Source organism: Amblyomma maculatum, chromosome 1, assembly GCF_055883805.1.
Source record: "Amblyomma maculatum isolate TAMU_Amacu chromosome 1, ASM5588380v1, whole genome shotgun sequence".
Lineage (NCBI taxonomy): Eukaryota > Metazoa > Arthropoda > Arachnida > Ixodida > Ixodidae > Amblyomma > Amblyomma maculatum.
In genome coordinates this window covers 167,286,387-167,294,813 of record NC_139344.1, presented here as the reverse complement: position 1 = coordinate 167,294,813, position 8,427 = coordinate 167,286,387, and the positions used below count along the sequence as shown (strand labels likewise).

Sequence of the window (8,427 nt, the reverse complement as noted above, 5' to 3'; positions counted from 1 at the left end):
ATGCAACCTTAAGGGGAACATACCCCAGGAAATATGGTCGTAATTTATTAGAATGTTGTGAATTTAAAAAAGAATAAACAACTGCGCCTACAGGAATCGATCACTTGTCTTACAATCAGGTACATGGTGTTAATCCATTGCGCCACAGAAGCGACGGTTAGTGGGGTCTTTTAATGCGCTCTTACTCGTTTTGATTCAACGCACTAAAGATAGCGCGACGGACGCAACTGGCATTGTCAGATGATTACTGCAAGCAACCTTAATCCAGCAAACTATTTTATTGCGTATGCATTTTAGTTTATGCACTGCAATGCATACTAAAAAAACAAAAAAAAAACATATTGCGTTGTGTTCTATTTTTTAGTGACGCCACCCGGTACTTCTGTTGCTGCAGTTTTCAGGGAATGGCAATACGCGCCGCCGCTACGGCCAGACGCCAGGAGTCAGATGACGTCACTCTATCGGCGCCGCCACTTGTGGAGCAGAAGCGGCGCGCGCTATTGCACATGTGCGACACGCAGGCTTCTGGTCAAACGGTCAAGCTCGCCCGCATGTCGTCATCGTCTCTGGAAGCGTGCTGACTGCGCGCTGTGATTTTGGCGCGGTTCTGTGCACCACGTGACCTTGCCTCTGAGCGTGAGAAAGCAACGCGACTGCCAGCGGCCCCATTTCGAGGCTGCTGTCGAGCAAGGATGTCGTCGAAGATGGCCGCCATTGCTGCGAAGGCTATGAAGGCGAAAGGCGGTAGGACCGCACGAAACGTTGCCTCGTCCTCCGCTGGCTCCATTGATGGTGCGAAGAACCGTCGTCGACGCCGCCGCGAGAGCTACAGTCTTTATATATTTAAGGTTTTGAAGCAAGTTCATCCAGAAACTGGAATCTCTGGCAAAGCGATGGCCATCATGAACAGCTTCGTGGGCGACATTTTAGACCGCATCGGAGAAGAGGCTACTAAGCTGACCTTCGCCTCGAGGCGACACACAGTCACGGCACGAGACATACAGACTGTGACGCGGCTGCTCCTGCCTGGTGAGCTGGCGCGGCATGCCGTCTCCGAAGGGACAAAGGCCGTCAGCAAGTACACCGCATCGATGCTAATTCCGCCGCCATCTTCGCATGAGCCGCAGCAGAAGCCTGCCCAACAGCAACCGCAAGACCGAGAGCCCCAGTCTGAGGAGCAGTCACCGCAAGAAAAGTCACAGTAATCGTGTTCCGTCTCGACTCAACACTGTGAGCAACTATCTCTGGGACGCTGAAGTTTTTGTGTGCGTTTGCTCTCTGTAATGTTTTGTGAAATATAATTTCCGGTGATACACTTCGTTTCGCACTGCATATTCTGATGCATTTTTTTTTTTTTTTTTTGCTGCCCGTGCAGAAGCTCTAAACGACTTCATCTATTCAGCGTCGCAATTATGAATCAGTGAAAGGGAGGGGAGTTGGGTGGGATTTCTTCAACCTGCTAGGATTTTTTTTTTTTTACGTTATGGCTCATTGCCGCTTTTGACTGTGCGAGGCGATGGCGCAACGAGATTCCCGGTAGGTACTACCAAAATTTTTTTCGGCATCATCGTGAGCACGCGCGGATTTCGTTTGCATGGCATCGCGTTCCGATGCGTATCACTGTTAACGATATTGGTCTAAACTGAGGCGGTGAAATCTCTGACCTGACAAGGATGTTTTTCTCGTTGCTTGTTCATTTTACGCCTATCACTTGAGCAGATGTATAAAGTTGTTCAGCGTGGAGAGGAGGCAAATGTATCACGCAGTAGCAGCCTATCATTTAAGCGATGCAATTTTATTTCAGCTGATTAGAGGAACTGGCAGTTGGGTGTGTACGACAGCGTCGACTTGTTTTGAAACATCCCCTGAATGGTGCATGTACGTACGAGGAAGATCGGAGCATACAAACATGTTACTTGAACGCTGCGCACGATGGGTACACTGCCGTAAACGAAGGTAAGTTTGTGCAGATGTCATGAAATTAGGGGCCAGTGCATTACATGATTTATGACATTACCGAAGTGTCCGAATCGGTGTGAAAACATTGCCTGATGGACATTATGCAACGTTGCTAAGTAAAGGACTCAATAGCATTGAGTTGTGATAATTAGTGGCGTTAATTTGAATTGTTGCTGTAATGTCTGGTTCTTACTATTAATCTATTGCAGTGAACAATTGTTCCTTCACTTTTGCGAATTGGAGTGCGCTCTAAGTGAGCTGCATCTAGAGGGAAAATGGTGGTTTAAGCATGGCTTGAATCTGATAAAGCGAAAGCTGTGAGCGTTGCAGCGATAGCCTCTGTAACACCCGATTTTCAAACGGCGGGTTTTTCATATTTTTTTTAAATTCGGTTTTGGGGAAGGAGCCTTATGCTTATGCTTCACGGAAATGTGGACACCTAACCAGGTCAATATTCATATTATTTTTGTTGTATGTTCAAGGTGATAGAAAAAGGCTCGGAATATAACCAGCCCTTATACATAGCATTCATTGATTACGAAAAAGCATTTGACTCAGTTGAAACCTCGGCGGTGATGCAGGCATTGCGAAATCAGGGGGTAGACGAGCCGTACGTGAAAGTGCTGGAAGATTTATATAGTGGCTGCACAGCAACCATAGTTCTGCATAAAGAAAGTAACAAAATTCCCATAAAGAGAGGTGTTAGGCAAGGAGACACAATCTCCCCAGTACTATTCACAGCTTGTTTACAGGAAGTATTCAGAGACTTGGAATGGGAGCAGTTAGGGATAAGGGTAGATGGAGAATACCTCAGTAATCTGCGGTTTGCTGATTACATTGCCTTGCTAAGCAACTCGGGGGATGAACTGCAAATAATGATTGATGACCTAGACAGTAAAAGTAGAAAGGTAGGCTTGAAAATCAATATGCAGAAGACTAAGGTAATGTTCAACAGCCTCGGGAAGGAACAGCAGTTTACATTAGGTAGCGAAATACTGGAAGTAGGAGGCGAATATGTCTACTTAGGACAGGTAGTAACCGCAGATCCGGACCATGAAAAGGAAATAACAAGAAGAATAAGATTGGGATGGAGCGCATTTGGCAAGCACTCGCAGATTATGACTAGCAGCTTACCGGTATCGCTCAAAAGGAAAGTATACAACAGTTGCATCTTGCCTGTACTCACCTATAGGGCTGAAACGTGGAGGCTAACCAAGAGAGTTCTACTTAAGTTGAGGACAACCCAGAGGGCTATGGAACGAAAAATGGTAGGGGTAACATTAAGAGATAGAAAGCGTGCAGAGTGGGTCAGAGAAATAACTCAAGTTACCGACATTCTAGTGGAAATTAAGAAGAAGAAATGGACATGGGCAGGACATGTAGTGCGAAGAGAGGATAACCGATGGTCGCTGAGGGTAACAAACTGGATTCCAAGGGAAGGAAAGCGTAGCAGGGGGCGGCAGAAAGTTAGGTGGGCGGATGAGATTAAGAAGTTCGCAGGGGTCAAGTGGATGCAGCTAGCACAGAACCGGGTTAAGTGGAGAAATATGGGAGAGGCCTTCGCCCTGCAGTGGGTATAATCCGGCTGATGATGATGATGATGTTCAAGGTGTCTACCAACCGGGAATTTTCAGAGAATGTGGATAATCTGGAAAAACTCGGGGAATTCGTGCCTATATCAGGGAAAATTAGCAGCAGTTCTGCCTAAAGGGAACTAAAGTCGCGATATTGATGGCTCGTGTAAGCAAAGCGGGCTAGTGTTGAAATATTGTACACTACGGGGTTACGCGTCCTTCCCTCTGCGACTGCCGGCCTCCCGCGTTGTGCCAAATTGACCATCCCAGCAAGGAGGCATAAAGCGTTGCGGCGTTTTGAATTTCGAAGCGCGCCGAAAGCGGACTCTCCCCCGGTGCTGTGGCCGACAGCAGAGCAAGCGCTGTTACGATATTCGGAGGAAACTAGTCCGGTAGTACAGTGCCGCATAAACGGGAGTGAAGCTGAAATGTTAGTTGACACGGGCTCTCGCATTTCGCTCATTTCTGAACAGGCTTTCAAGAGGTTGCAAGAGCGATGTACTGACAAGATTACTTGAGCGGTAAGCTCGCATGGGTGCTTTGTGGGCATCACTGGGAGTAAGATCGACATCCACGGCTGTTACTATTTGCAAATTTCCTTCGGAAAAAGAACGTTTTTTCGTGACTGTTTTGTGATTGCGGATGGGCCTGCAATCCCAGTAGACGGAATAATTGGACAGGGCATCATATCGGCCCAGAAAATTAATATTTTAACAACTGAAGGGGTCTTGGATCTACAAGAGTGCCAAATTCCTATCAAAAACTGGGGAGCTGAAATCATGAGAGAGGTCCCTCAGCGCTAGCTGTCCTCGATGATGCGTAATAACGCCTATCCGTGAGGCTGACATGCCCTTGCACTGTCAAAGTTGGCGAAACCCGTGCGCGTAGGCCAGGTTTGCGTCGTCGAGGTTGATGCTGTTTTGGCACATGGATTGACAGTGTCCGCGACTCTAGTGAAGCCAGACGAAAGATTCCGCGATCCCGTCTGTGTTGCGAACTTCACAAAAGAGGAAATAATTTTGCCCCGAAATAAGAATATTGCTACATATTGTGACGTGGTGGTGACCAGGGTCGATGGCACAAATGAAGAGTCGGTGATTGCAATATTCTTATATAGGGCACGGCGGCGTTCTTCAGGGCAGCATGGCTAATCTTGCCTGGCTTGTTGTGCAGGTTGTTACCCTCGCCCAGCCACCGCTTGATTCGGTGGGGCCTGCTCTGATAGCTTAAGTGCAGCTTCACAATGTGTACGTGGGCATCAAGTCCTCGGCGATTTCCCGGGACGACCGACTCAGGATTCAAGTCCCTGTCATCAGATGACATTACCGGCTTCCAGCGGCTGCGACGTCACCAGACAACGCTCTAAAACCTGTGGATTCTCCTCCAAACTTCAGAGGGCACGGCGGCTTTCTTTAGGGCAGCAAAGCTAATCTTGCCTAGGTTGTTGTGCAGGTTAGTTTCTACAGTCCATATTGTTCCCTCCGTTCCTGCGATTATGCACTTATGGTCCTGCCGTGCCCTCGGAAGTGTCTATTTATGCTTGTTGACTGTTGGTCCGTTCTCCTACTTCTCATGTGCGGGGATGTTGAGGCCAGCCCCGGTCCATCGCAAAAGGAGCAACTGGAGACTATTCTGGCTGAGCTCAAAGAGATGAAAGAAACTAATAAGTCTCGTGATTCAACACTCTCCGCGATAAACTCAAAACTATCAAAATTGGATGAGGTTCTGGAATTGTGCAAAGTTAATGAAGAAAGTATAAGGCAACTTGAAAAATCTGTGAAATGTTTGGAAAAAGCCCTGGCTGCGCAAGACAAAAAAAATGATAGAGTACGAGGATCGCGCACGCCGGAACAACGTCATAGTGTTCGGTGCAAAAGAAAGTCCAAACGAATCAAGAGCTGATTTAGAATAAACGATAATCCAGGAAATATGCCATGAAAAACTCGGCGTGTCAGTTAGCTCGGTCGAACGTATACATCGAATTAGCAAGCCTCACAAGGATCGACCTCGGTCAGTCGTTATTCGCTTGTTTAATTACAACGAAAAACTTGCAATTTTCCAAAACTGTTCCAAACTGAAGGATTCTGGGGTGTCCGTGTCGCATGATTACTCATACGCCACACCGCAAAAAAGGAAAAAAACTATGGCAATCCGTTGAAGCCGATGGCCAACCTGGCGATAAAGGAAAGTTAGTCCATGACAAACTACTGATAAGCGACGAACTGTATGCCTGGGACGATGCTAAGAACTGCAGGGTGCTGTTGCACAGAACGAAACAGCAGAAGGAACCATGATGCCGTTACGCTGAAGGGGTCGTCGGCGAAAAAGATTTTCGATTTATTTGTCTAAATGCGCGAAGTGTGTGCAATAAACAGGAACAGATTGAACATGTTTTACTTTCCTACGATCCTCACGTGGTGGTACTCTCTGAAACATGGCTGCAGCCTGATATACCTGACTTTTGTATTTTCCCCCCTTCATACACTTGCTACTGCAAGGACCGCTTGTCGAAGGGAGGCGGTGTTGCGATTTTGGTTACAAGCGGATTATCATCTCAGGCACTCCCATCAATCGACAGTGATCATGAAAGCGTGTTGTGCCGAATCGACTTTTATGGTAACACTATCGTTATAGTTGGTGTCTACAGGCCTCCTGAAGTTCCCCATGGCTTTATGTTAAAACTGTACGATGAGCTAGAAAGATACAGAAGGCATAAAATGATACCAGCTGGCGATTTTAATCTACCAGATATCAATTGCAAATCGCTGACTCCAGGCGGACGTGAAGTACAGAGTGCAGAAACCCTGCTCGACATCTTACTGGCGTATAATCTAAAACAGGTTTTACTCCCCACTCGTGTAACCGAATCAACGGCGTCAGTGTTAGTCTTAATCCTTTGTTCAAGTGACATAAATTACGCCACTCAAGTGCATCATGGAATATCTGACCATAAACTAGTAGTTTTCAGTTTTTCCCTCCCGCGCAGCGCTGAGAAGATTGCTTCCAAGTTTGTAACAGTAAAAAAAATTTGCCTTAGCGGATCATCCAAGTATTGTTTCCTATTTAGAAGACTCGCTGCAGTCATTTGACACAGGGGATGTTAACACACTTTGGGCAAAGTTTAAGTCTCTATGCCAATGTTGCCTTCACAACTTCGTTCCAGACAAGAAAAAGAGGGTAGACAGAATGAACCCGTGGATAACAAGAAAATAATCCACATCAAACGTAAACTTAAACGTTGCAGAAAAAAAAGCAGCTCACCACATCCATCATTAGCAGCCTAAAAGCTACACTTTCAGCAAAATTACGTGCATCTAGAGAGCGCTACTTTAACCAGACACTTACCCGTTTTGTTACCGAACATCCCAGTAAATTTTGGCAGTTTCTCTCGAACAAAGCAGGTCGTAAATTTGACAAAATAGTAGTAAATGACTCCCCTGTTACAGACAAAAAGCAGATCGCAGATGCTGTCAATACGTATTTCCAAAGCGTCTTTATTAAACCCAATGAGGCGTTCGACCACCGATCCCCCCCCTGACTCTCACACGGCTATAACTATTAGCAGGGAAGGAATCCTAGAACTTCTATTGCGCTTAGACCCGAAGAAATCAGCCGGTCCAGATAACATTCCCGCTGCTTTTCTCAAAACTTACGCTCAAATAATAGCGCAGTTCTCAGTAATAATATTTAACAAGTCTCTTGAATCTGGTATTGTGCCAGATGAATGGAATATATCCCGTGTGGTTCCGATTTTTAAAAGTGGTAGCCGAATGGAAGTCAGTAATTACCGCCCAATTTCATTAATTTCTTCTTGCAGCAAATTACTCGAACACGACCTACCTCAACAACTTCTTAGAACCATCAGGGATTCTAACAAATGCTCAACATGGCTTCCGACGAGGATTTTCAACTGCAACCTAACTGGTGCTCACTGTAGATGAACTTGCTAAAGTACTTTATAGTGGGGGTCAGGTGGACATGATTGTTTTTAGACTATTCTAAGGCCTTCGATAGAGTTCCCCATAATAAGCTGATAACTAAAATGAAAACGATAGGCGTCCCGCCCCAAATAATTAACTGGATTACATCATACTTAGCAAACCGGAAGCAATTTGTTGACATCGATGGGGCCAATTCTCGCTTCTTAGAGGTCTACTCAGGTGTGCCTCAGGGATCGGTCTTGAGCCCAGTACTGTTCAATATTTATATAAATGATCTCGTTAAAGCTCTAGACCCGTCTGTGCGTTAAGTTGTTTGCTGATGACTGTATTCTTTTCAAATCATTTAAAACAGTTGATGATCAGTTCGTTTTGAGCTCTAACCTACAGCTGTTAGCAAATTGGTGCGACAAATGGGAAATGGTTATCAACTTCGATAAAACCGTTGCTATCCATGTGAGTAAAAAAAATGACCAAATAAAGTTTGAATACCATATAAATAATAATGCAATCAAAGAGGTAAATGAGTATAAGTATCTAGGTGTCACAATATCCTCCTGCATGAAATGGACAAATCACATAGACAATATATGTTCCTCTGCCCGTAGGAAGCTTTGTTTTGTCAAGTCTCGTATGGCCAGCTGTACTAGTGCATTGAGGTTGAAAGCGTACAAATCTATAGTAAGGCCGAGCCTCGAATATGCTTGCATCGCATGGGACCCCTATACAACAGACGACGTCCAAAAACTCGAAAAGATACAACGCCTTGCGGCTCGCTTTATCTTGAATCGGTATAGGCGCCTCGACTCTCCGTCCGCTATGTTGCAGCTTGCAGAATTAGAACCACTGGTAGATAGAAGAAATAAAGCACGTCTCAGATTCCTGCAGTCACTATATTTCTCTCGACTTGGTACCCGACCCGAAAACTATATCGCCAAAGATTCCACTCGACCCTC

General features: G+C 45.7%; 1 pseudogene; it reads left to right on the top strand.

Annotated features, from left to right (window-relative positions):
- Window positions 1-465: 465 nt before the first annotated feature.
- LOC146204826 (histone H2B pseudogene) lies at window positions 466-1,326 on the top strand (annotated as a pseudogene).
- The last annotated feature ends 7,101 nt before the right edge of the window (window positions 1,327-8,427 follow it).